This window comes from Adiantum capillus-veneris, chromosome 20 (assembly GCF_014529385.1).
Source record: "Adiantum capillus-veneris isolate H3 chromosome 20, ASM1452938v2, whole genome shotgun sequence".
Classification (NCBI taxonomy): Eukaryota; Viridiplantae; Streptophyta; class Polypodiopsida; order Polypodiales; family Pteridaceae; genus Adiantum; species Adiantum capillus-veneris.
Window position 1 is genome coordinate 2,662,055 of NC_140950.1, and position 26,212 is coordinate 2,688,266.

The 26,212-nt window shown below is 40.7% G+C and overlaps 2 pseudogenes; one reads left to right on the forward strand and one right to left on the reverse strand.

Moving 5' to 3' along the window:
- Positions 1-5,931: 5,931 nt before the first annotated feature.
- On the reverse strand, positions 5,932-7,292 carry LOC147432001 (uncharacterized; annotated as a pseudogene).
- Positions 7,293-7,642: 350 nt separating this feature from the next.
- On the forward strand, positions 7,643-11,884 carry LOC147432002 (uncharacterized; annotated as a pseudogene).
- The last annotated feature ends 14,328 nt before the right edge of the window (positions 11,885-26,212 follow it).

The following is a 26,212-nucleotide window of genomic DNA, read 5'->3' on the forward strand; positions in this document are numbered from 1 at the left end:
GTGTCTCTTTCTTCAATCCAATCATTTGTCCTGGCCTCTATTTTTTATTGCAACTACTATGTTCCCATGGTCTTCTAACTGTTATTTAAACTTCAACTAGTATTCTAAGTACCTGTCATCTTGATTTGTATAAACCATTCTTGACTTCTATACGTCTTAAAGCCAATGTCCATTACTTACATTTCCTTCTCTATTTTAGTTTATTCACGGAACCCTGAGGGGGGGGGGGGGGGGAGCTACTTGAAATGGAATCATCTAGTATTGAACATGCAAGAATTTACATTGAAGAGAGTTTCATTTATTTTGTAAAAGAAATTGTATACAAAATTATTGGATTGTTTAGGCCTAGATTTGTAATCGAGCACACCATTCAAAATAAATACTACCAGCTAAAAAAATACTTATATTACATTCAACTGCAAAGAAACTACATGCTTGAATATACTACTTTGGCTGGTCAAAATATAAATATAGCATAGAGTATATACTTAGATAATATAAACAAGTGAATAACTCTAGTAAGAAATAATATTAACAATTTCTTTCCCTTCCTCTTCTTCTTTGACCTCATTTCTTTAAATTTTTTAACACTAGTTCTGTAATTGGACACTTTAGTGTCCTGAGACACTAAAGTGTCCTGTTTTTCTACCAAGTTTTGGCAATTTCTTTGTCAAGCTAGAAAGAAATTTTTTACACCTTGCTTCTACCATATATTTTTTATGAGGGAAAAAAAACACTGGATTTTTCTCCATATCAAAATAAAATTTGTATGGAGAGAATTTTGGTAAGTTCTAAGACATAAATTTTAGTAAAATTTCAAGCTGTTTTGCCAAAAAAATCATAAAATTAATTTATCTTTTTGTAGAGATGGCCTTTTTGATGTTTATAAAAGCCAAGTGTTAGCACTTAGTGTTACAAAACAATGGAATGCACTTCAAAGATAAGTTTTCAAGTCACATGTAAGCTATAGACATAATATCATACTTGAGCACGTGCTGAATAAGAGCATAATTTTGGTCTTCCAAAGGTCCCCTCATGAAATTGGTACTATTCTAGTGCAATTTGACGACTACAAATGACTTTATATGTTTAAACCAAGAAACTACATATTTTTTGGGCTCTCTAACTCAATTAAATTTCGTTGCTTGAACTCTATCTTGAATTTTTTATCGTGCAAAAACTCTTGAGAATCTTGAGTTCTCCATAATAACATTGAAACCAAGGTTTTAGGCACCCCAATTGTGTATGTACCATGTACTTTGATACATTTAGTTGATCTACATGGAAATTTTGATATTATTTGAGGTTTTGAATGCTTATGTCTCAAGAATGAAAATATGAAAGTTTTCTCTTATGTAGTTTTGAATATTTGAAATGATCCAATAATTGTTGCTACCAAAACCCTTCTACTTGCCACTTTGAGTGCTCAATGGAAAGGTCAAGCAATGTGGCACTTTCTAAAACTCACAAGTACATCAAAAACATATTTTTCTATGTATACGACGATATGCTTCCATATCAAACACATGGAATTTTCCATTATTTTATATACTCCAAAGTCAATTTTTTTTCACATGAAACTTTCATTTATCTATAGAAAAATTATGGAAGAGTCACCTAAAATTTTTTACAAGGTCACTTCATTTTTTTCTTGAGCTTATAAAGGCGATTTCTTCAAAGCGTCAATCGCTGTCTTACGAGGGTCAACTTGATGAGTATAGTTCTTGATCATGATAGACTCTAATATGCAAGGTTATATTTTTAAAAGACCCTTAGCTAAAATATTTAAGCATATCAAGAGGGTTTTCTTAAATAAACCGTCTACTGGAAGTAGCATTTAATTTAAATTTGTTAAAAAAGGACACTTAAAGTGTCATGTTTTGGTACCAAACTAGTGTTAACAACCAGATCGTTCCTAGTAGTACATTTGTAATGAAGGTTGGCGATTTCAGTGAACAAATGAGATCTTGATTAGTTTTTGAAGGTTACATTCTTAATAGGTACGGGACATACGACCAAGCTTTTGCTACAAATTAAACGTGACTCCGTTCCTTCAAGCAGATCTTTTTGATGAAGAAGGATTCACAACAATTACACTACAAATCAATAAGTCCCAAATAAGCAAGTTTGAAACCATTATTCAAAAAAGAACATGGATTAGAATAGAATGCTTCTTAATCCAACTAAAGAGACATTTATGGCAATAAAGGCAATGCTCCACTGATCATTGTTCCTGACAACATTATAGTAATAAGCAGACTTCCCGCGAAGAGCATAGAAATTATGTTTTTCTCGAATGCAAAAATCATTGAGCTAACTCATATTCCAGACCATACTGAAAAGGAGGACACAGTTTCCACTGTAGTAATTCAAGACGGAGGCACATAACTTACAGGCAAAGATAAAACAGTTTTCCACATACAGCTCACAAATGGTATAAATGAATATGACCGACGTACTGTAAGTATTCAGCTGGACTTCCTACATAGTACTTGCACAAAATTCTACATACTCGCTAACACTTTTTAAAATATATATGTGTATAGATTGTTTTTATGAGTGGATGCAAAGAAGACCGGAATCTTATTTTGAACGAATTCTACAACGAAAAGTACGCAATGTTTGTACTAAAAAACTTGTCCTCCAGCTCATACAGAGGTAGACTCTCCTTAAAATTTCGAGCATCTTCAATTGCAGTTCCCATCACTGACCATGACTAGCTGTAAACATCATTTACAAAACGTCGCGGACTTTTGGAAAATGCTGAAAGAGGTAATATATAGTATTATATATGGTTCTCATATTTGTAAACAAAAAAATCTACTTACTTACACTTCCATATATATGTACATAGATATGAAATCTAAACTATGTATACAAAGTTTAACTTAATTTCAACTCGAACTTCACATAATACAACGATAATGTATGATTCATCAACAACACTCGTTTCAAAAAGTATATACACATCTAATGTATACGACATCATTGAAGCAAAATTTACAATTGGTGAAACAAAAAATTTACAGGCAATAGCAGTTTATTGATTCCCAAATACAAGTATACAACCATTTCTTAATATTCTTGAGACATTTTTACTTGAACCTCCTCATAATATACAATTATTTTTCTTGGTGATTTCAATATCGACATGCTCAAACCATCTCATCAACAAACGAACTTACAACAACTTATGAACAAAAATAAATTACAAATCATAAGCAAATTACCAACAACCATACACATAAGTTTACTTGATCACATATGGATTAAAAAGACACAAAAACCACTTGAAATAAACAACTACCCTATACATTGGTCAGATCGTGATGCTGTATTCTTATCAATACAAAAAAATACGCTTCTTAATATTGACTAAGAGGAAAAAAAATAAATACCAATTTCCAGAAAACAAATTATTCAAAAAACCAGAGCAATATTAAAGTGCAAAAAATAATAAAGCCCAACATATATTAGTCCTACAAACGTGCAATAATATACACTACAAAACATTACTCCTAAAGAAAAACTAGAGTTTACCTCAATTTAAATAAAATTGTTCTTTGTTTAAAAAAAGTAAAAATTTTTACCACACATCTTATATTCTTGTCTAGCAACATCACAGTGGCATATCTTATTTTGCAATAATAGAAGTCCATTTAATTTTACAATATATAATGCCGAAGAAATTAAATAAGCCTCCTAAACAACATGAATTAAATGTTTTAGATGATGCAAACAACATTAATGTTCTTATGAATTTCTTCAAAATCCGCAAGGCAAGTATGTAATTACTACTTAAATAATCACCTTCTTATAAACTACCGCAAAAATTCGATTTCATCCTCCACATGTACATGACTTAAATTCACCATAGAATACTGAACGTAATAAATAAGGTTTCCATGAACAAAAGACAGAGAAATCTCAAAGGTAACACTCTACAAAGTTTAAAGTTGATGGCCATTTTTCTTACCAAGAGTCATTTTCCATGTCGAAACAAGTGCCCACCGTTTGAGATATTTTTTGTTGCAGCTTGAAGGCGTTGTCAAAAAGTCAAAAAAAAGGCACTGCATAGCTTTCCCAAAGTCGAGTAAGAATAAGAAAAGAACACGACAATTTGGAAACTTCCTGATCGTTGTATTTCACTCTCTACCAGGTGACACATTCTGAAACGTGCTTCTCAACATTTTTGCAGAGAGTAGGCCAACCAAAAAATATGTCAATGCCGTGTAATGTACACACAATGCAAAGACTCAATGCCACTCTACCAACTCAAATGAAGACTGTCGCCACGATAATTCTTCGTAATAAAACACCATCAAGATTGATTTGATGCACCTTTGAATCCAACTCGATGTGGGCTACCGGTGGCCTCTGCTGGGTTGAAATGCACACTCAATGTGCAAAAAAAAAAAAAACCTAAAACCGCACATGTCAAGGTTACCAACGACAGATATTAATGGAGCACTTGATGTGGCAAGGAAATGGGCGAGAAGAAGCTCAATGGGCTCCCGAAGTGTTGGAATGCCATGGAACAAAGTAAGTATACACATTTCTTCCATTTGTTAATACAATATATACAAACACTACCAGTATACTTTACCTACCTACCATACCATTCCTACCCCAAGGTAAAATTTATTTACGTTCTAACTTATATCTTGATTTCAATAAACAGACAAAGCCTTACCATTACACTATTCTTGTTCAAAAAAACTTGCAGGTGGATTATTCTTAATCATGCGTATTCCCGTGGAAAATTTTAATAAAGATATACAAAGCTTGAGATGTATATTGGTGGAAATGGCCACAAGAAGATAGTTGACTGACAACTTGCAGCACCTACAACTTCTGGATACCCCACCATGTAAAATGGAATGAAACAACAAAAACACTTGATGTTTATCTAGATCTTGGATAAACTCAACCTCTTTTTCCTAATCTACTTTAACTTTGTAAACATCCAATTCTCTTCTGTTTCTGAAGCCAAACCGTTTATCAAAAAGTACTTTGATGACGCTTTCAATAAACCTACAGCCCATATGAATATTTTCTAATTTAGTCACTCTCTCAAATCAAAATTTACTGGACACATAGAGAACAACTTATATTACTTGTCATTGTCAACCAGGAGCATAAACTACATTTGTATAATTTTTTGTACATATAATTCAATAATACTTCTACCTAACAACTCCAATTCTTAACTAGAGGGAGTGCCCTCATCTACTGTAGACGACCTTGTTATTAAAGACCTCCTAAGTTCTTATTCCCATAAAGCCTCTATGACTTGCATCCAATCTTCTCCTCTGGTGTGTGAACTTGTAGGGATTTATTCATACCTTTGCACACATTGCAGGCCTTTGACTTGAGTTGGTGTTTCACATATGTCTGTAGCTCGCCGAAGCAGCTTGAGTGATTACCTCGCAAAGAGACCATGCCCATGTAGAGACATAATGCAGAGGAGCTAAAAGAAGAAAAATCAATCATAATGCTTGGCCGAGCACACTCTAATGCTTTATCTTTCTTCCATGATGGTGAAATATATATAGAGGCTCCAATTGGAAGTCCATTTTCAAGACTCGTTGGAGATTGTCTTGCATGACGGTCAACATCAAGCTCCAAAACATACTGCAGGATGTTCCAATGAACCCCACTCTTGAAGCTTCCACTCATATAAGCTTTGAAGCGACTTTAATACTTGCATTGGCTTTATGGAAGTGGTCGTCCATAGGATTGTCTAGCTCTCAGATGCACTGACTGAGGAAAGTTTGGAATCCATCGTCTTTGCTCAACCCTCTAGTTGAGCATTCATGCTCAACTATAGCAATAATAGGTAACAAAACCTGGTAATATGAGCCCCAGGATGAATTATATCAAAGTCAAAACCCTGTACAGGAGATATACAAACTGCCATATCTCATTCCATCATGGAGACTCGCCTGGATCAAAGGGAAAGCTCTCAGCCTGCTTGCTTGAAGACCAACTCCCACTTGGATCACAAACAGAACTAGTTGGCATGATATACATTAGCTTTGCACCAAAATCTACATCATAAACCCTCGCATATTCATGCATGCATACAATGGACTTTTTCTCTCTAAATTTAAATGCACAAGAATCTGTCTGTGGGCCAACAAACCGCACTCCAAATCTTGGGAAACACTTGTCACACCATCATTATCAAGAGTAGTAACCTTCAAGAGACACTAAAAAGCATGCATCCCTACAAAGAGTCATATAAATCCCTTAAATATATTAGAAGCATCGGCATAAGCCAAAAAATCTCTTGGAACACCTGTGACCAACTCAAGAGGCACTCCCTCATCAAGCAAATGATCTAGATACTCACAAGTAACGTCTTCAAGCATACCAGTATCAAAGGGAGAAGAAAGAGGTACATAATCACCTTCTTTTGATAAGAGACTGTAAAAAAAGTAGTATCATCACCTCCATCATCAAAAAAACTCTTTACTTGCACCATATCCTCACATACATTGTCGCTATGCCATGTGGACATATTATCCTCACCATCAAACACATTCAAATCTTCTAAATTTGCACAAGGAACGACCAAGTCCTCATCCGCAAGCTCATCCACAAACACCACATCCTCTTCAGCAGATATCATCTCCACTATAGCCTCAATCTCTATCACCACGTGCTCCTTGACAGTGGATGATGCCCAACCCTCTGCTTTGGCAGATCTCCTACCAGCTTGCAAGCCACGCCTTTGTCTTTTGGATGCACTTGCTCACTCGTCACATCATCAATTAAGCAAGATAGGAATTCATTCCATACCTTCTCAAACTTCAAGTTGACATCTAAACAATGCAAAGGGAATATCTTCTCATCCTCGACACATGATGACTCGCACTCCAAGGCTCCATCTCCATCAACTCCCACAGAGTCTACGATCGGAGACACCTCTCCACGGCCACACAAAAAATCTTGAACCGGATGCACATCCAAATGCTACTGATGTTGGCAAGACTACCCACCCCCTGTCTTTATCAAATCAGCTTTTGATACCTCTTGGAAATCTTCCATTGAACTGGATACACCATTTGGATATAGACCATCCATTTCACTATCTCCAGCTCTCCTACAATATGCACTCCATCGAGTACTGCATCCAAAAGCCTGCTTGAGATTCCCAAATCTTCGGCATTAATCGAGCTTTTGTCACTCCAATCATCGTCATACCCACTCATATATGATCCGCTATTGTTGGAATTCAATGACTCTTCACCATCAAATACTGCATGTGCTTTGATGGTTGACCCCATAAATATCTTTTGGTCTTTACAAAAGGCTAGAAGCAGAGCCAACTTTATCTAGTATCAAATCCTTTGGTCTATTGCAGTAGAGATTCCATGCAGTTCCACAAAGCCCTTGCCATGCATAATCTAGCTTTCCATCATCTGTGCAGATATGCAACTCCTCCATCTCTAGCTCCACGAGCCATATCCAAGTTCAAATCCTCTACCCTGGTGCTCCACTAAACCACTTGTCAAACTTGGAATACACCATCTGCAACACAGGACATTTTAAGGTTTCAGCACGTTGAGCTTCTCCTCCTCGTTGTCCTAGAAGGCACTTTTGGGAGCTTTAAGACACAAAAACAACTCGTTCCCCAATGGGATTGCCAGAAGATGATGAGGCAAACACACCCAGATCCAATCCTCACACTCTTTCCCATAGCCCAAACCCACACATTGGTAGGCTCTTTTATAAGAAACCCTTCTAGCAAAAGAAACTCCTTTGAGCACTCACAGATGGGACTCTCTCTCCCCCTTGACACACACCCACGGGCCCCAAATTTCAATGGACCTCATGCCCTAGCTTTATACAAAACAACATTGTGTGCTAGAACCCAAAGCATAATGATACCTAAAATGATCATATATACATAAAAACATATATTGAACTCAAGTCATTAGGAAGGGAATGGGGTCTAAGGGGGCCTCTTTATTTTCCATGGGATTAAAAAGGAGATTATGGAAGGGAAAAATGGGTGGATGCCATGTGGACTGAAATAGTGGGTATGGCAGGGCCTAAAAATAAGTGGTCAAACTTGTACTCTTTTATAAAATAGGAAGAGAAAAGCTCTTATAAATTCAAAAAATAAACTTTTCTCTAAATAGTTGAGTAAAAACCAATCCTTTCTCTCTCTAGTGGCTGCCAGTTTCTCCCCCCCTCTCCTAAAAGGGGGTCCCTCCAAAAAAGTGATGATCATTCCCTCCTTCTCTCTCTACTGTACCATCTCTCACTTCTCTTCACTTCACCTTGCAAGTTGCTTCTCTTTCCTTCCTTTCAGTTTTCCCTTCCAAAATCTCTACAGGAGAAGTTTGAACCTCTTTTCCCTCCTCAAGCTTATTGCATTCTTGAGGGTTGCATTCTTCTCAAGTTAAATTTCTCCATTTCTCCATGGGCCTCACTGAACACCTCTACCTAAAGCTGAAGATCTACAACATATCCTTCTGCTAGACCATCCCTTTTTCTTTCCTCAACAGGTTTCCTACTCCTTCTCCATTAATCGCTCTAGAGAGGATCTACTTCCCTCTCAATCTTTTCAACATTATCTTCCCCATTAAGCCAACAAGCAGGTGGAGTAGTATAGCACCTCACCCTCCCCTCAGCTCCCCATTCTCTCTCCACAGTACCCACACACAATAGCCCACAGCCTTGCCCACTTCTCTCCCTCATCTTCCTCCCATCCATTCGCAATCCCTTCCTAAGCCCAACTTCCCAAGCATGTCTATCGCTAACACGCATAGACGGCCCAAACCAGAGATACAAGAGATTGTGTTGCACAACACAAAAAATTCAGAGGGGGGATAGATCCCAGAGGTATTCAAGAAGGGTTCATGGGTCTACATGCAACCGTCCAATGTTGGACCTCATCGCTTACGATGTCGAGGCGTATTGGAACGCCATTGGAAGGGAAGACTATTGGCATTCACAGAAACCAAGTCCGGAATGGTGGCCATCGTGCAACACGTGTACAGTGCAGCTGAGATCCACCTGTAAAGAGCTTCAACTCAATTTTCACCTCATTGTAAGTCCTCATGGTTTAGCTATCCCATGCATATATCATGTTTAACGTGCATGCGATCATTTTGTTTGACTAAGGGCATTTGTAAAGATGTTTTTCCATCCAGCTTAGTTGAGGAGTAGCAGCTTGAGTGCCTCTCAGGCACGTTCATGGTTGTGCATGCTCACATTGGCGAGCTTATGTTTCCTAATGTCTCATAGAAAAAACTTACCGAGTAGCGAATATTCATGTACTCCCACAAGTACGTGGTGCCGAAGTCGCGCCAAGGCTATGGTAGGTTAGAAGCCGTGGAGACACCCTCATTGCAGAGTGCAGAGTGGCCAACTCCAGACCATTGGGCCTTGCTTTCTTGAAAGCGCAAGGTGCTGCAAGATTTTCAAGGGTCCCTAAAGTTTGGTAAGGCAACCAGATCGGTGGGTCTCAGTTGGCATTGTCCCATCCATTTGTTTGTGCATGCATTCCGCTCTCTACCGATTGTGGAAACACCGACAATGTTTGTTTGCAAAGAAGTTGACATAGATGCAATGGACACCATTCTAGGTGTCAATTGGGGCTATGTTGACGATTTTCATGATGGTGACCGTTACAAGTGCAATGTGTCCCCCACACAGCTTTGCCTTGGATATTTGAAGGCAAGGTGCACCTTGTATGCACGGTTTAGCCTACGAAAGGTGGATGCACAAACGTGGCAAATGGATACCCTTGCAGCTGACGGTCGAAGAGGTTCAATCCTTTGAAATTTGTGTTCGCATGCCCAATAATGAGGTGGAGGTGGTTGCAGTGAACCCGCATTGGACTCTTGCCAAGCTTTGGGAAAATTTTGTCATAATGGGATTCGAGGATGTCGGCAATGCAAGTTTCAAAATGGAACAACGCAAGGTATGCTTTGTGCTTGATTAGCTACCTTTTCTTAATTTTTTTGGGTATTGTATCTTGATTGCCCATTTTTTGGTTGTGTAGATTGGAAGGCGGATGGAGGCCACTATGCTTGTTTACAAAGATTGGGCTACAGACGAAGTCATCTTGTTTAAGTGAATTGGCTTGTAACTTTACTCTTTTATATATTGGATATTTTATTAAAGTTTTCTAGGGTGTTGTACTTGAGTTTTAAGGTGTTGTGTAATTTTATTTTTAAAACACATATTTTTTTTTTTTTTGAGATGGAATATTTCTATAAAAGGGGGACCACCTCCTCATTTTATTATTTTCATCCCAGCATTGCAGAGAGACCTAGCATACCCAGTTACGCAAAGAGAAAGCATGGCTGCAACTAGTGCTTTAGATGCATTCCTTAGTGAGGTTGGGCATGCAAATCACCTTGAGCTTCATGCATTTTTCACAACCTAACCCGATTTGGAAACCACCATGACCCTCCACTCTCAATCTCTTGAGCACATCACTTCATACATTTCCACGTGCATGGGGAGATTCATTGTTGAGTTACCAAACCGGCAAGGGAAATGGGTCCCTTAGGGCCTTCTGCACCACATCTACAAAGGGGACAGGCCATTTCATCAGTGGCTTGCACGCTTTGCCACCATAGCACAACCCGCCGGACAATATGTGCGGCTTGAAGATGATGATGTGCGAGCAATGCATAAGGGGAAGATTGGAAACACATTTTTCTCTGTTTAGGCCATAATGATCTTCCTCCTTCAAGAGTGCCCAGCAGGCCCTGATGTAGTGATACCACACTTGTAGATCGGCGGGGTCCTGGCTGATGTGAAGGACCCCAGGCCCGCGCCCATTGACACATCCGTAGAGGAGAGGACGCTTGCCTCGACCTACCCTGTAGGGATTCAAGGCCTCTTGGAGGCCTCTCAATCTGTCGGTTCGTCCTCGGGGCCACCAGAAGGAACCAGCACTCGGGATGTCATCCCTAAGGTAGAGATTATCCGTGTCTCCTCCATTGTGGTGGGTGGGGAGGAGTTTGTGTTTTTGCATGATCTGGAGAAATCCTTTGAGCTTCGCATGGATGAGTGTTTCGACATCCTCGATGCCCATGGAAAGTTTGAGGTTGATACCACCACCTCCCATGACGATGATCTCCTACTGCCCATGGGGAATACTGTGGCGGACACAGTGTCGATCGCACAAGCCGAGGTGGCAGCGGCCGAGCAGGCTAAGGTCTCTAAGGAGGAGTTTGTGGCCGTGAAAGCCATGTGTTTGGCTAAACGCACAAGAGTGGATTCACCATCACCTGCTACAACACGTGTTTTGCTTGATCCAAAGGGGAAGTCAAGTGTGGATCTTTACTTGCACCCGGATGCTGATGAGGAGGATTGTAGACAAGAGGTATAGATGCTCACTTAAATTTGATTGTTACAAATGATTTTGTTAATGTTATAACTAATTTTTTGCCATATTTCTCACAAATCCTATGTTTTGCAGGATGTTTTGGAGGTTGATGCCTGGGCGCAACGGTCAGGGGGGAGGAGGACGCCGTTCGGACCTCAAGCGACACTTGCTCACTACCTCGGCACACTTTCGATTGATGACGTGGTGTTTGTGCATGCCGACTAATCCCCCAATGGACACTACAACATTTTTTCCCTCCATTCACTCTCCAAGGCATTGTGCTTAACAACCCTTGCCCAATCGGCCAACCTTGTAGTGCTTGTAAAGAAAAATTTTGCAACATCCACTTTTGGTGTCAACTTTTGCGGGCGCCTCATCACCCATGTTGGCATGAACCAAGCTGTAGGGGTTAATGACACCCAAGAAATTACAACCACTTTGCTTAACAGGGAGCCACCCCAAAAGGCCGAGCGCCAAAAAATTGTAATTTGAAAGATCCTAAAGCAAAAGCCGGATATCATGTAAAGCGTTGATTTCCTTAATGAATCTAATTTTTGGTGTCTATGTCTCTCTCTTACTTGCAAGATTTTGAATTTGTTATATGTTTGTCTTTCAATGTGTTTATGAGAAGCACCCGTGCTTAGTGAATCATGCAGTTTTTGATGCATGCTGGGTTGGAAAGCATGCTGGCCAACCAACTTGCATTAAGTCATGGGGGAAGTTATTGATATGCCTACTAAAGGGCTTGGGAGGCCCCAAAATGGGCTGCCACAAGGGCGCGCATTTGGGTCTTCCATGAGCATATGGAAGGGGCAAATGCGCACCCTTGTGGCAGCCCATTTTGGAGCATCACAAGCCCTTATAAAGGCTTATCAATACCCAAATAAATTACAGTTGCAAAACCAAAAAACAAGAGACAACCATGGTTCAAAAAATCTATGCTACATGGACTTAGTGACTAAGGGCATGCAATTCCTGATGCATCCATGCTATGTGAAGCATTGAAGCAAGGGAAATATCCTGAATGCTTGGTAAAAGATTCTGGAAAGCGTTGGAAAGGGCTTGGAATGCCCTAAGAATGGCTTCCACAAGGGCGCGCATTTGGTCCATTCATCTGCCTTTGGAAGCACCGAATGCGCGCCCTTGTGGCAGCCACTTTGGGGGCATTCCAAGCCCTTTCCAAGGCTTTCCAGAAACTTTTACCATGCATTCAAGATATTTTTAACGTAGGCAAGTTTTCCCAATGCCAAGCTTTAAGATACATACATACAAAAGAAGGTAGACAAAACATGGACCACTACTACATCGCATGGTACACAATTAAAGCAATACAATGCACAAAGAGTGGGGTATTCAATCAAAAGACACTTATATTCAAATTCTTCCCAATCTTGGAAGTTTCGTAAATACAAAAAAGGTTTGATGACTAATTACAAGCTATTGCTCATGGCGCAAACGGCGAGCAAGCTGCATATCCTTGGGCATAATCGTTACACGCTTTCCATGGATGGCACATAGGTTTGCATCCTCGAATATGCTAGTTAGATATTGCTCTGTAGCCTCTTGGACTGGCTCTATGGCCACGGCGCCCATCCGAAACTCAGTGTTGTACATTTGCAAAACCTCCCTACAAAGCCTTGCAAAAGGGACCCTCCAAATCAAGAGCTCGGTGCTCTTCTAATAGTGGCGAATCTCCGCAAAAGCATGACTGCGCTTTCGCACCTTCTGAGGTTGACGCGGAGGTGCATTTGTTGCACGAGTTGGGGAAGCTTGCTTCCTCTTCTTGTAGACAATGCTCTTTCTCTTTTTCGGCCGCACAGGCACCTCCAGCACCTCATAATTCGATTCCACCCACTCTTCATCTGCTTCGTGCTCTTCACTATTGAGTGGATGTGATGGTGTGGGTCCACTCCCTTTAGGGAGTGTCTTACCCCCAGTAGACATATGAGCGGCATAAGTTTGTATTTTGACTCCAGCCCATGGGGGATCTTCATCCATTTGCGTCTCTTCGGAGCCTTCTGACGGCTGTTTTTGGTTATTTGTTTCTTTTCGTTGGTCGCTCTCATCCGCCGTGTTGCCCTCAGAATCGTTGGAGTCCGATGAATAGACAACAAGGCGATGCTTCCTTCTCTCTTTTGCTGCTGTAGAGGACTGACCATGTTGATTTGAAGCTCCAGCTTCTTCTGTGTGGAGCTCACCTTGAACTTGTGAAGTTCTAGCTTCTATTGCTGTAGCTGGGATTCGTTGGCCATCCGGGCCCTCTGGATATGCAATCCTTGACGTTTGTTTTGTTCTTGCCATGGTAGCACCTAGTATGGAAAATGACAAAATGAGCGCCTTCAACCTTTAAATAGGGGTTTTTGGGATTTGGGCCCTTTCACACTATGCGGCCAATTAAGTGAAAAACTCAAATAAACCAATTGAATTTAACAAGTAAACCTAGATCATGCGGACGGCTGACGCGATACCCAAACGCTGCCTTTTCGATACTTAGTTGCACGCCAAGCCTCATGGCCCAGGGACGCTCGCGAGTGTTTCCACTTCTCAGATGCTGCAGTATGGGAGGCCTTGCATAACTGCTTTGCTAACATCGACTCTCTTTCCTTCTCAATAGTGCGAGTTCTCCCAAAGGTGTGCCTAAAAAACCAGTTAAACATCTCTTGGAGGTAGTTGGAGTGTGAACCACCACCACCATGCCGAGTATTCTTGAAGTAGACTCCTTTTGCTCAATAGTGGGACTTATCCATGCCTTGTGTACTCCATATATCAAGCGAACCATAGCGGTCCATGAAGTATGCACCATGCGCATAGAGAATGTGCTAAAACAACCAAAAAGGAGATAAGCCAATAGAAAAGTTGCATTTTCAAACATTGCATATCTATTAAGTCCGTTAAAACAAACCATGTAGTGTGTAATCTTGCTTTCAGACCATCCATCCTTAGCGGCCTTTGTGAACTCATAAAGCACCTTCTTGAACTCCTCTCGCTGCTCAATGGTGGTGCTTGAAAGATTCATCAATTGCACAACCTTTTGAAAGGATGACCATACTAGCTTGCGTTGGTTAGCAACCTCCAGATTGGGATCTTTGTCCGTTGTGCATGAACACAAACCTTTCCACAACTCCCACCGCTTCTCACTTGCTAGATCGACACTTGCCTTGGGTACCTGCATTGGAGACTTTGACATCTTCTTGAAAAATCGACGTGCCTTGGATCCATTCATGGAGACCTTCTGTGCCACCTCATATGTCTTCTCCCTACAAGTCTCTGCCACAATGTTCACCCTTAATCGGTGACATCCAATCTCATTAAGGAGCTTCTCCACCCCCTACAAGGAGTCTTTTGATCGTTGAAGGGGCTTCATTGTGAAAGCATAATCAATGCGATGCTTTAGCATCCTATCAAATATTCGCATAAACGCATGGAATATACAGAAGTGAACATTGTTGAGGGAGAAGGGAATTATGGGGCTCCACCCAGGATCTTTGCTATCCCTATTGGGCACCTCTAGCATATCACATGAAAGAACCAAAGCACTCCCTATTTATATGATCATCATTATCTTCGTCCTGACCTTCCACTTGAGTTGCTCGACTTGTCTTGTGCCCTTTCACATAGAATGGGTAGGGAAGTAAAGAATTTGCACCTTGTTTGCATCCAAGAATGCACTTTATGGTCTTTAGATCACCACTTAAATTCCATTCAACATCAAGCTCCCCACGCCCTGGAACCATGAGCTTCTCACCGTTTATTTGAGCTTTGATGACCTCTGTGACCCATGGGATTCTACTAAAAATCCATTCAAGGACTTCATGTGTCTCTTTCGGAACTTCAATTGCACCAAGCCACCATATATCCTTCTCTAATTGCACACTAAAAGAGGGATTTATTGCTTCACTCAAACTGCAAGATTGCTTGGCATAAGCTAGGGCTTCATTCATAAGCGTGATGCTCATTCTCTCCAACTTTCTCCCTTTCACAATTACACACTCATCCAACTTCAGCACAAACACAAACTTGCCTTCAAGAACTGCCAACAATATAGAGCCTCAGAATGCATGTTATGACACATCATAGAGTATGTAGGCAACCCTAAACTAACCTGCATCACTCAAATTGTAGAAAATAGCCATGGACCGCTGCAATCATATCAAGTCCACAAAGATATTGTTGAATTTGGTGTAAACAAAGCCTTCGGTCCGCAACACACTGTTAGAAACAACACCGCTTCCCTTCCCGCAGCCCTTCCTTCCTTGCGATTTGCTATGAAGCGGCTGAAGAGGCACCGTGTCCTCAATATACAAGTAGTCCCCTAATCGGTGAACAAAATCTTCATTTGACACCCTCTTCGCAATCGCCACTCTGTGAGGAAGTGGGAATAGGTTTTTCGTGACTCCTCGACTTCTTAATGCATCTTTTAACACTTGATGTATTGCTTGATAGCCCTTCATACTAATCCCAACAGCATCACAAATATCCTGAACATCTAGGTTAGTGACAATATTAGAAAAATCACTAAGAACTCTCTTAGTGATTGCGTCTTTCAAGTGTTTTGCCTCTGGAGCATCAAGCATCCCAATAAAGTCCTCTTTGTTGAAACAAGAATGAAGTAAAGATGCCCAAGCTGACGCATTCTCGCCGCCGCACGTTTCTTGGACGAAGTTCCTACTACCCAAAACAACAATGATGAGTGGTACTAGACTTCAGCAACATGAGGGGCAGAACATATTACCTCATAGCTGTCACCCTTCATTTTCTTGCCCCACCACGTGGTGCAAGAGTCTGAATTTCGGACAACTCCCGTTTCCTCACCCTACCTCCCATGGCAGTACTCTTCATGTGTGAGAGAGGATCCTCAAGCTTTTTAATTTCATTTTCCTTGGTTGCGATGGTGCTCTTTGCCTCCTCGAGCGCAGTAGTAGCTGTTTGCATCTGATCTTGAAGATTGTGGAAATTCCCATTCAGCAACTGCCAATGACGCAAGTAGGTCTCGGACCGAGCAATCTCAGCCCAACAAACCTTTCTCTCCATTTCCAACATATTGCAACAGTGATGGAGGTTTGTAAAAGGCGGATGGACATTGAGAGCAGGATCCTTTGGGTACAAGCATCCCTCTGTCCAGAGATTCACATTCTTCTCCCCTTGAGCGCTGCGTTCGTTGGTTGAAGGTAATGTACCCAAGCATGTCTTCTTTGTCGGAACATACTCTTGAGGTAGGCGCAGGAAAATCCCTAGAGACCTACCGCGTGAAGAGCTTGCTGGGACATTGGTCATGTCGTCAAGAGGCATTGTAGGATGGAGAGATGGAGCTTGAAGGATGGAGAGATGGAAAGGAGATGGGTGTGTAGGTGCATCAGCATATGCAGGTGCAAGGGGGATGGGTGTAGGAGAGGAGCTTAGATTAGGAGGGAAGGTGGTCAATTTTGGGGGAATTTCTTAAAAGTTTTGGAGGGAGTAAAAAAACGCTGAATTATGAGTAATTTAGCTTAAAATCTTATTTTTATATGTATATATGTTGGGGCCACTTTTTAGGGGGAAATAGAGTTTATTTGAAAGTTTTTGAAAAAAGTCACTTTTTTGACCTCTTTGACCCATGGATTTAATTAGGTGGCATGGGAGAGTTAAGAGGCCACTTACAAGTTGGCCAAAAATCTAGAGAGAGAAATAGCATTCTCCCCCCTACCCCCCTACTTTTCAAATGGTTTACCCCCCCCCTTCCCTACTTTTTAAATGGTTACCTCCCCCCTTTCCCCTACCTTTTTAGGGGTCAAAGGTGGAGGAGAACCTACCAAAACAGCCCCATTCAAAGCCTTTGTTCCCCTTAATTTTGGCAAGCTTCCTTGAAATTAGGGATTCTTACAAGGCCCATGGAGAGTCCATATTTTTCCTAATGCAGATGGCCCCTAGACCCCTTGGGCTTCTTGGACACATTAGATGTAGCTACTATAAATTTTCTCTTATGATGTCCATGTTGTGTTCATGCATTTTCATGTGTAGTCTCAGACACGTGAGTGTTATGCAATGTTATTTGATTGGGATTTTTGTGTATATGTGCTTGCACTATAGCCTCCTCAAGCGTCTTGGGGTCTTGAGTTTTAACATGCTTCTTAAGCTTTGGTATCAACCCATGGATGAACCGAGGCACTTGCTGAAAGGTATCCTCGAAGGTATCTGGATCCCCCAACTTGAGAATCACATCGTGATAGTGCAAGATATACTCCAAAACTGTCTTATGCTAATACATAGAGCACTTGTCCCATACAAACCAATTTCTATCGGCTTCATATTTGGGCAAGAATTCCTTTTTAAAAACATTCTTGAAGGCTACCCAAGTCTATGGTATGAAGCCCTTCTCCTTGATAGACATCCACCATTTTTGGGCCTTACTCTCTAGTGCCATACTTGTTTGCAGTATCTTAACTGCATCTAAGATCGTGAATTCCATCCCATTTATTCAAGAATATATTCACAGTCTCTTTGTTGCACTCCCTTTCCTTTCCTCTAAAATTGGTGGCTTGGTGCACCCCCCCCAGATTGGAGCCTTGCTCCTATAGACCAGGGTTTCTCTTGCCAAGCATGGTGTCACAAAAACCCTAATTTTCTTATTAACTTGGCCCTTGGCTGATTGTTGGATGAATTGCACAAGCATATCATACGTCTTAGTGACACTTGCATTCAACTTTGCAAAACTAGACTCTAAAATAGTCATGCGTGTTTGTAGTGCTCTAAACTCTTAGATATCAAGTAATTCTCCGATGCTATTATCCGGTCCCGTTGCCACACGGACACCCTTTGTGAGAGTAGCTGACCACGGGGCATCAACGGATGAAACTCGTGCAAGATTTTCAAAATCAAACGTATGTTGCATGTCAATATCCAAATCCATGGCGTAACATGCTATGCTAGCTAGAGAAAAGATGTAGCTTGGATGAAAAATTCACCTGCCGCAACCTAATGGTAGAAGGCTATGAGCAACCACAAATGAAATCAATTACCCTTGCTGAATTGATACCATCAACTTGGGAAAGCACCATCTAATTACAAACTTTGCCACACTTGAAATCCCATAAAAATAGACTGTGTCTAATCTGATGAAGATAAACCATCAATTTGTAGATAACAAAAAAGTTTTGCTAGATATTACCGTCTTTGTGTGGCGTAACTCTTTGTAGATGCCACTTTGCAAGTAAAAAGCTTCATCGAAAAAAAAAATATTGAAAAGCATTAGGAAAAGTTTGGATTCAAATTTGGGCCTTGTAAGAAATGCCATGTCAGTGTAGAGAGAGATAATAGAAAATTCATTTTAACCCTTTTTCATACCCGTTTTCTAAAATTTGGATATCTTATTCATGCGAGGTATGTTTATTAAAAAACCCAAAAAGTATTCCAGTCATGATAACACTTCACTGTGCGCCGCGGCTACTGAATTCAATGCCGAATATCTCAATCTTCTACATTTTTGAAAACTAAGCTCTGTTTCCTCGCATCCTTCTTCCCCCCATTCCTCCTGCGTTCTCTCTCGCACGCGTGATATTCAAATTGCTACTATTCAATCATCCCCACCTCCTTCTATACACAATTTTGATAAGTCATGTCTCACTCGACACTTGTAGCTTCTCCACGAAGAACTTCTACGAGGAATATGAGAGATGTATATCACATGCATATAGAGATCTCACGACAGTATGAACCCCTCTGCAAGAAAAACAAACGACAGACGCTTTCTGAAGCTTCGCAGGAGAACTTAAGATCACAGGACATGAAAAATGTGGACCTTTGGTTGGACGACAGAATGTATCCAAAGCATCCCGTCACAAAGTCCACTCCACCTTTTAAGGATATTACATCCTTAGTGAACTATGTTGGAGATGGCTACCATGGCTTGTATGGCTACACTAAGCAATTGGCTACAAGAAATGACGTTTTGTAACAAGAAAAAGATATTGTATATAGCGAGAATGTACGCTTACACCAGAAAGTCGTGCAATGTGCTCAACAGGGTGAAGGTAGTAAGGAGACCATTAAGAAGCTTACACAACTCAGAGAAAAAAAAACAGCGCTAGGTCTTTGCCAAAGAGAAAGAAAACTAACAGACATCGAGAACTTGACAGTTGGCTCAGGAGGAATTAAGAAAAGAGTACAAGCCATCAAGTCAGTGCATCTATCCTTCTGAGGTTTATATTCATAAACTCTCACGTATCTTGTAATGAAATTAGCCTTTTAACTTGAGTTGGAGCGGAAGGTGAATAACATATTGAGCATTTCCTTGAGTATTCTTTTGAGTATAGATTTATAGTGAGAAAGAAAGTGCTTGGATGGAGAAAGTAACACTAACACATTACTTTATTAACATGGCATGATCAATACTTGTAAAAGAGAGAGAGTTTAGAGAAATTGACACAAATAGAGGACCGGATTAGTTGGAGCCGGTCCCCCCTCCAATAGGCATTTGTATTATAGATTCTTCCATGACGGAAGACTTGTTTACAATACAATTGTTTGTGTTCCTTGAGACTTTCTTGATGAGATGAAGATGGTCAGATTCACTCACCAAGTATAACAACAATAAACATGATTAGCATGAACTTGAAAAATGCCTAGCCTCAATCCCAAGACCTTAAACACCATGAAAGGTGAGGAGAGCTAGCAGGGAGTGAGGAAGAAGAGAGAAGTAGAAGTAGCTCTAGGAGAAAGCAATAACCCCTTGCACATAATCACTCATAGCTCTTGTAGCATATCTTAGCATAGTGTTAATGGAGATTAGAGAGATTGATAAGCAAGCATAAGCATTCTCTTGTGTGGATTTGCATCCATAGCCAAGAGCTTGTGGTAGTAGGCATTCAAGTTCTCAAGCTTGGAGAAGGATATGGAATCCTTTGGTTCACAAGAGTGTGTGAAGGAAAGAATGAGGGAGAGAGAGCTCGTGGGATGCTCAAATGAGAGAGAGAGAGAGAGAGAGAGAGAGCTAGCTAGGTCGACCCCCTGTCCTAGGCTTCCTTTGAAGCTCATTGGGCCATGTAGCCCTCTAGCCAATGAGAGCTTGGCTCCCTTTGGGGCAAGGTGTGTAGCCTCTTAACAAGTGTCCTTCTTTCCCCTTGTGTGGCTAAGCTAGCACCCCCCTTGCTTAAGCACAACCCCTACTTGCTTGAGCAGCGTGTCTCTACACTTGACATGTGTCCCCTTTCCTCCCATGAAATTATGGGTCATTGGTGAGGTGCTCACATACTATCCAACTCCCTCCTTTGTAGGGCTCGCCCCCTCATTGGTAGCAAGTACTTTGAACTTGGTAAGCAGGCAAGCCCCCTGCTTAAGCACAACCCTAGCTTAAGCAAGCTTTCCCCTTGCCTGCTTGGACCTTAGTGACTAAAGAGTAAAAATTTAAAGGCTATGTCTTAAGGCTTTTAACACTTACCTTTGGAGGATCTAATGAAGATAACCCTAAGGTCTTTTTATCCATTGGTTAACCTTGCTCTTTGATAGACCTTTCCTTATTTGGGCCCCTTTACCATTGGCCTCATGCTGAAATAGATCTATAAGCACATCTATATCTTAACCCTTGTTCCCATTTATTCTCCCACATTAAGTGATCAGTTTAATATGAGAAAATCATTTGGTTTGGTCAGATATTAGATTTTATGACATTACCTCTCTCTTGAAATCGTAGTCGTCCTCGACTATGAGGTAGAAGAGATAAAGTCGTAGTCATTAGTCAATTTTACTTAGCGGGTAGAGTATCCCTTTTTATCCTACGACATCTTTCCAAGATGGATGACTAATCCATTTGGTGCTTGGGAGAAATAGCTGTCACAAGCATGTCTGTTCTTTTGTCCATTTCATTCTCCCAAAATAGAGTGACAAATTCTACTTGGTTTTGAGAGACGTCGTCCTCACAAACATGATTCTAAGCATGCATATTATTTAAATTTGTGCATAATAAAAATAGAATTATTCTTATAAGACAAAATATGAGTTATTTAAAGGAAGTTTGTACATTTGCTTACTCTAATGTAGCATTGTAAGCATTGACAATGTTCATACTATCCTTAAGCTATATTCCTTGCATCCATCTAGTATCTTCAAAAGGATAGTTTTTGAATTTAATAAGATACCGTTGGATAATCTTACCATGTCTTAGTACTTTGTCTTCATGCCGAAGGATAGCTTCAGGTTGTAGCACCTCTTCTTGGTCTTCAACTTCGGGTGGATCTTGAATAATTGGTTCACTTGGTGGCTCTCCTTTGTAGGACTTAAGTAGGCTCACATGAAAAGCATTGTGTATGAGCCAATGGTTGGGCAATTTGAGTTGGTAAGCTGCCTCATTGATAGGCTTCAAGATTTGGAAAGGACCATAGTATCTTTTTGCTAGCTTAGCATAATACTTTTGATGGCCCGTAGGATTTTTACCCATTGCCTTAATCGAGCCTTATGAAACTTAAGTAAGACCCAATCATTTTCTTGGAATGTTAAGGTCCTTCTGTGCTTGTCAACAATAGCTTTTTGCCTTTATTGAAAGATGGATATAGCCTCCTTAATCTTTTGAAAAGATTCTTGTAGGTCATGGCTACACTCATCGGCGGCAAAGATCTTCCCATGTACTTTAAGTAGCAAGGGACTTTTTGGTCTTCCCTCAATGATCTCAAAAGGTGCCTTTCCCGTAGATGTATGTACAATATTATTGTCAGCATACTCTACAAGTGGTAAGTACTTTTCCCATTCTGAGCATTGATCTACTTCTGTAACATAAGTCTTTAGTAGATCGAGTATTGTAAGATTGGCTATCTCACTTTGGCCATCCGTTTGTGGGTGATAGGCCAAAGAGAAGTTCAATCTTGTTCCTAGGTTTTCAAAGAGACCTTTCCAGAAATTACTGGTCATTCTAGGATCTCTATCTGACATGATGGATGTGGGTAATCCATGGCACTTGAAAATCTAAGATTTGAAGAGATTTTCCATTTGATGTGCCTTAATAGTCTTTTTGACATGAATAAAGTGTGCTTGTTTGCTAAACCTGTCGACTATTGTCCATATTCCTGTATTCCCATGGATAGACTTGGGTAATCCAAAGATGAAAATCCATGGATATACTCTCCCATGGTGAATTTGGGATAGGCAATGACTGGAGTAATCCAGGTTGCTTCCCTCTATCATATTTGGTCTTTTGGCATACTACACATTTTGAAACATACTCTTGTATGTCCACTTTCATGGTAGGCCAATGGAAGTATGTCTCTACTCCTCGGAGAGTAGGTTGATTACCTCTATGCCCCGCATATGGAGGAGCATGGGATTCATACATAACTTTGTCACGAAGGGAATGTGTAACACATAGCCTATTTACGTGGAGAAGATAACCATCCTGCACGATGAATGGTTCCTCTTTCTTCCCCAAAGCAAGGGATGATATTATGTCTCTAAAATCAGGGTCAGTAGGATACTCATCTATGATAGAAGATAGGTCATTGTGAGTAGCAATAGACACTACATTAACTTTTGGTCGTCGTAAAAGTGCATCAGCCACTTGATTGTGCTTACCAGCAATGTGAACAATATGAAAATTAAATTGCGAAAGAAAATTTTCCCACCTCATTTGTTTGTTGAAGAGCTTGGTTTGCGTCATAAAATACTTGAGATTTTGGTGGTTGGTTCGTAGAATAAATAGAGTCCCCAATAGGTAGTGCTTCCATGTGTCTAGGCCATGTAGAACAGCTAAAAGCTCTTTCTCATAAATACCCAAGACTCGTTCATTAGTATTGAGTCGTCGGCTCTCATATGCTGTGGCATGCCCTTCTTGAAGAAAAACCGCTCCAAGGCAATCACCACAAGCATCACATTTGACCTCAAATAGTTTTGAGAGATCCGGAAGCATGAGGACTGGTAAGCTTCTCCTTGAGCTTATCAAAAGCAATTTTTCTCTTTAGCAGTCCATACATACTTAACGTTCTTCTTAGTTAAGTCATGTAGTGGTCCTGCTATTTGAGAGAACTTTGCTATGAAATGTCTATAGTATGCGCACATACCAATAAAGCTTCTTAGCTCATGTAGATTCTTTGGGTTAGGCCATGCTTTTATTACCTCTAACTTTGATGGATCCATATTGATATTATCTTGAGAGATAATATGACCTAGGTATTGAATCTCTTGAAGGAAAAATTCGCTTTTCTTTTGGTTGAGGAAAAGCTTATTCTCCCTCAATGCTTGAAAAACCACTTGGAGATGCTGCTTATGTTCCTCCAAAGACTTGGAGTAGATGATGATATCATCAAAGAACACTCAAGTGAATTTGTGGTATGGTCTAAAAATTTTCTTCATTAGACGATTGAATGTAGCTGGTGCATTAGTCAAACCAAAAGGCATGACTAGATATTCATAAAGACCAAACGTTGTGCGAAACACGGTCTTTAAGATATCTTCATCCACTATCTTTATTTGATGATAGCCACTCTTAAGGTCAATCATTAGGAAGAGAATGGAGTCTAGGAGGGCCTCTTTATTTGGCAGTTTAAGGAAGTCAAACCTTTAGTATTAAGAAAGTAATCAAAGGATAGATTTTGAATTCAAACAGGTAAAACGGGTAGTTTATTTGAATTTAAAGTTTCCCCCCAAAATGGAATTTAAAATCTAGCGGGTAAAACCATATCATGTAGCATATCTATGGAAAGAGCTCAACGCGTAGATTGCAGATATATGATATCCGCTCAAATTGGAGATCATATGTGGGACTTATGGAAGGCCGAAAATCATAAAATTTTCAATCTTCTTTTTGGGGGGAAAAGTGCATTCTTTGACCACTCTTACACATCTCTTACACACCCACCATTCTTGCACACATGGCGTACACCTATTCCTCAAAATGTTAATCACCTCCATAAGCTCATGGCAAATAAAGAGGCCCTCCTACACCCCATCCTCTTCCTAATGTCCTACTGAAGTAGGTAGAGCCTTGTAGCTTATCAAACAGACCTTATACCCGAGGCACGGGAAATCTGTTTTTGATAGTGATATGGTTTAATACTCAATAGTCCACACACATGCGATATGTACCATCTTTGTTTTGCACTAAAAGGACTGGAGAACAAAAGGGAGAGGAACTAGGCCTCACCATCCCTTTGTCTACCAGCTCCTGCACTTGCCTCATGATCTCCTCTTGTTGAGCTTGTGAGACTCGATAAGGAGGCTTGTTAGGTGGTGAGCTTCCAGGAAGGAGCTCAATGCGATGGTCATCATCCCCTCGTTTTGGAGGTAAGTCCATAGGGATATCATCGATGAACACACCTTAGAATCCTTTTAGAAAATTAGACAAGTCTAACTCTTCTTGATTCCTACCATTTACTTTTGATGCAACATTAGGATCTTTTGGAGACTCTTTGACAAAAATCATATACATAGAAATTGAGCTCTTCATTGACTTATCAAAAGCAGGAGAATTTACAAGTGGAATAGTGCGACCATGCTCACTAGCATCTATATACATATTCTTTCCTCTGTAAGTGAAGTAAATTCTCCTTTCAGGGAACTTCATATTTGCAGCCATGCGATCAAACCATGGTGCCCCTAAGATAACATCCTCATGTTGCGGAGGAGAGATGAAAAAGTCTTCTTTATCGACATAGCTTTGGACATGAAGCCTCAAATTCGCAATCAAGGGAGTAACAGAGGCTTGTTGTCCCTTGAAAGCTGCGTCAGCCGCCGTTACCATATCTTCATCTCAAAAACTTGAATGCCCAACTTGGTGGCCAACTCCGTTGATGTGAAGTTGTGAGTAGAGCCAGGGTCAAACAATATGAATGCATCATGCTCTCTTACCTTTCCCCAAGCATAGTAGAGTGATGAGCCTTTGCAATGAGCATCCTTTTTTGGAGCTTTGATGGTGAAAGCCCTAGGAGTCTCATTGCCAGTATTCTTCTTCGGGCAAGAACGATAGCCGTGTCCTTGGTCCCTACACTTGAAACACTTACGATCCTTGCAAAAAGCTTCAAGCTCTTCATGAGAGAGTTTGTTTTTACCTTTGTAAACTCCCTTCTCCTTGGACCGATTGTTGTTGTTGTTGTTGTTGGAAGTGCCTTGGGGAGAATTTTGAGCATTGGTCTTCCCCTTTGCATCATTTTTGCCTTTGCTGTCCATGGGTTTGACATTATGTCCAGCCCTTTGATGAAAATTGATACGTGAAGCAACCATGGTGTGATGGATTACTTTGCTAATAGGACCGAGAGTTGATGTATTCGGCCATCTCTTCAGGTAATCCCGCACAGAATTGCTGCCTTTGCTCGGCAAAGTCTATCTTTTGAAAGACAGTAGCCTTGAGATGTTAATACCAAAACTTGTCTACATACTTGTGGATAGAGTCATGAGGGAGAAGCTTCAAGCTGTGCCATTCGGTAAGCACTTTGTCCTTTGCATCGCTTGCAAGGAATTGCTTCCTGATGGAAACTTGTAGAGTTTTCCATGTCTTCGAGGCTTTGCCGTTGCCACGAAGGCTAGGCCACCATTGACGAGCTGATTTTTGAAAGTGCATAGCTACATGGCGTGGACTCTGTAAAGACCTCATCTCCAAAAGCCGCATCAAATTGCTGGATGAAGGCCAACACTTTGTCAGTAGCACCGAAGGTGCCATCATAAGTGAGATAAGAGATACTCTTCCTCCCTCCTTGAACTTCTTTAACTTTTGGGACCTTCTCCATGTAGGGAATGATTTGCGATGTCCTCCCCTCTTGTATTCTCTAGGCAAATATCCATAGATTTCATCGGAAGAGGAGGAAGGTGAAGATGAAGGAGAAGAGGGTGACCTCTTCCTAGCCCTTTTCTTCCTTTGTTTCCTCTCTTCTCTTTCAGAATGACGAGGAGAAGGACCGTGCG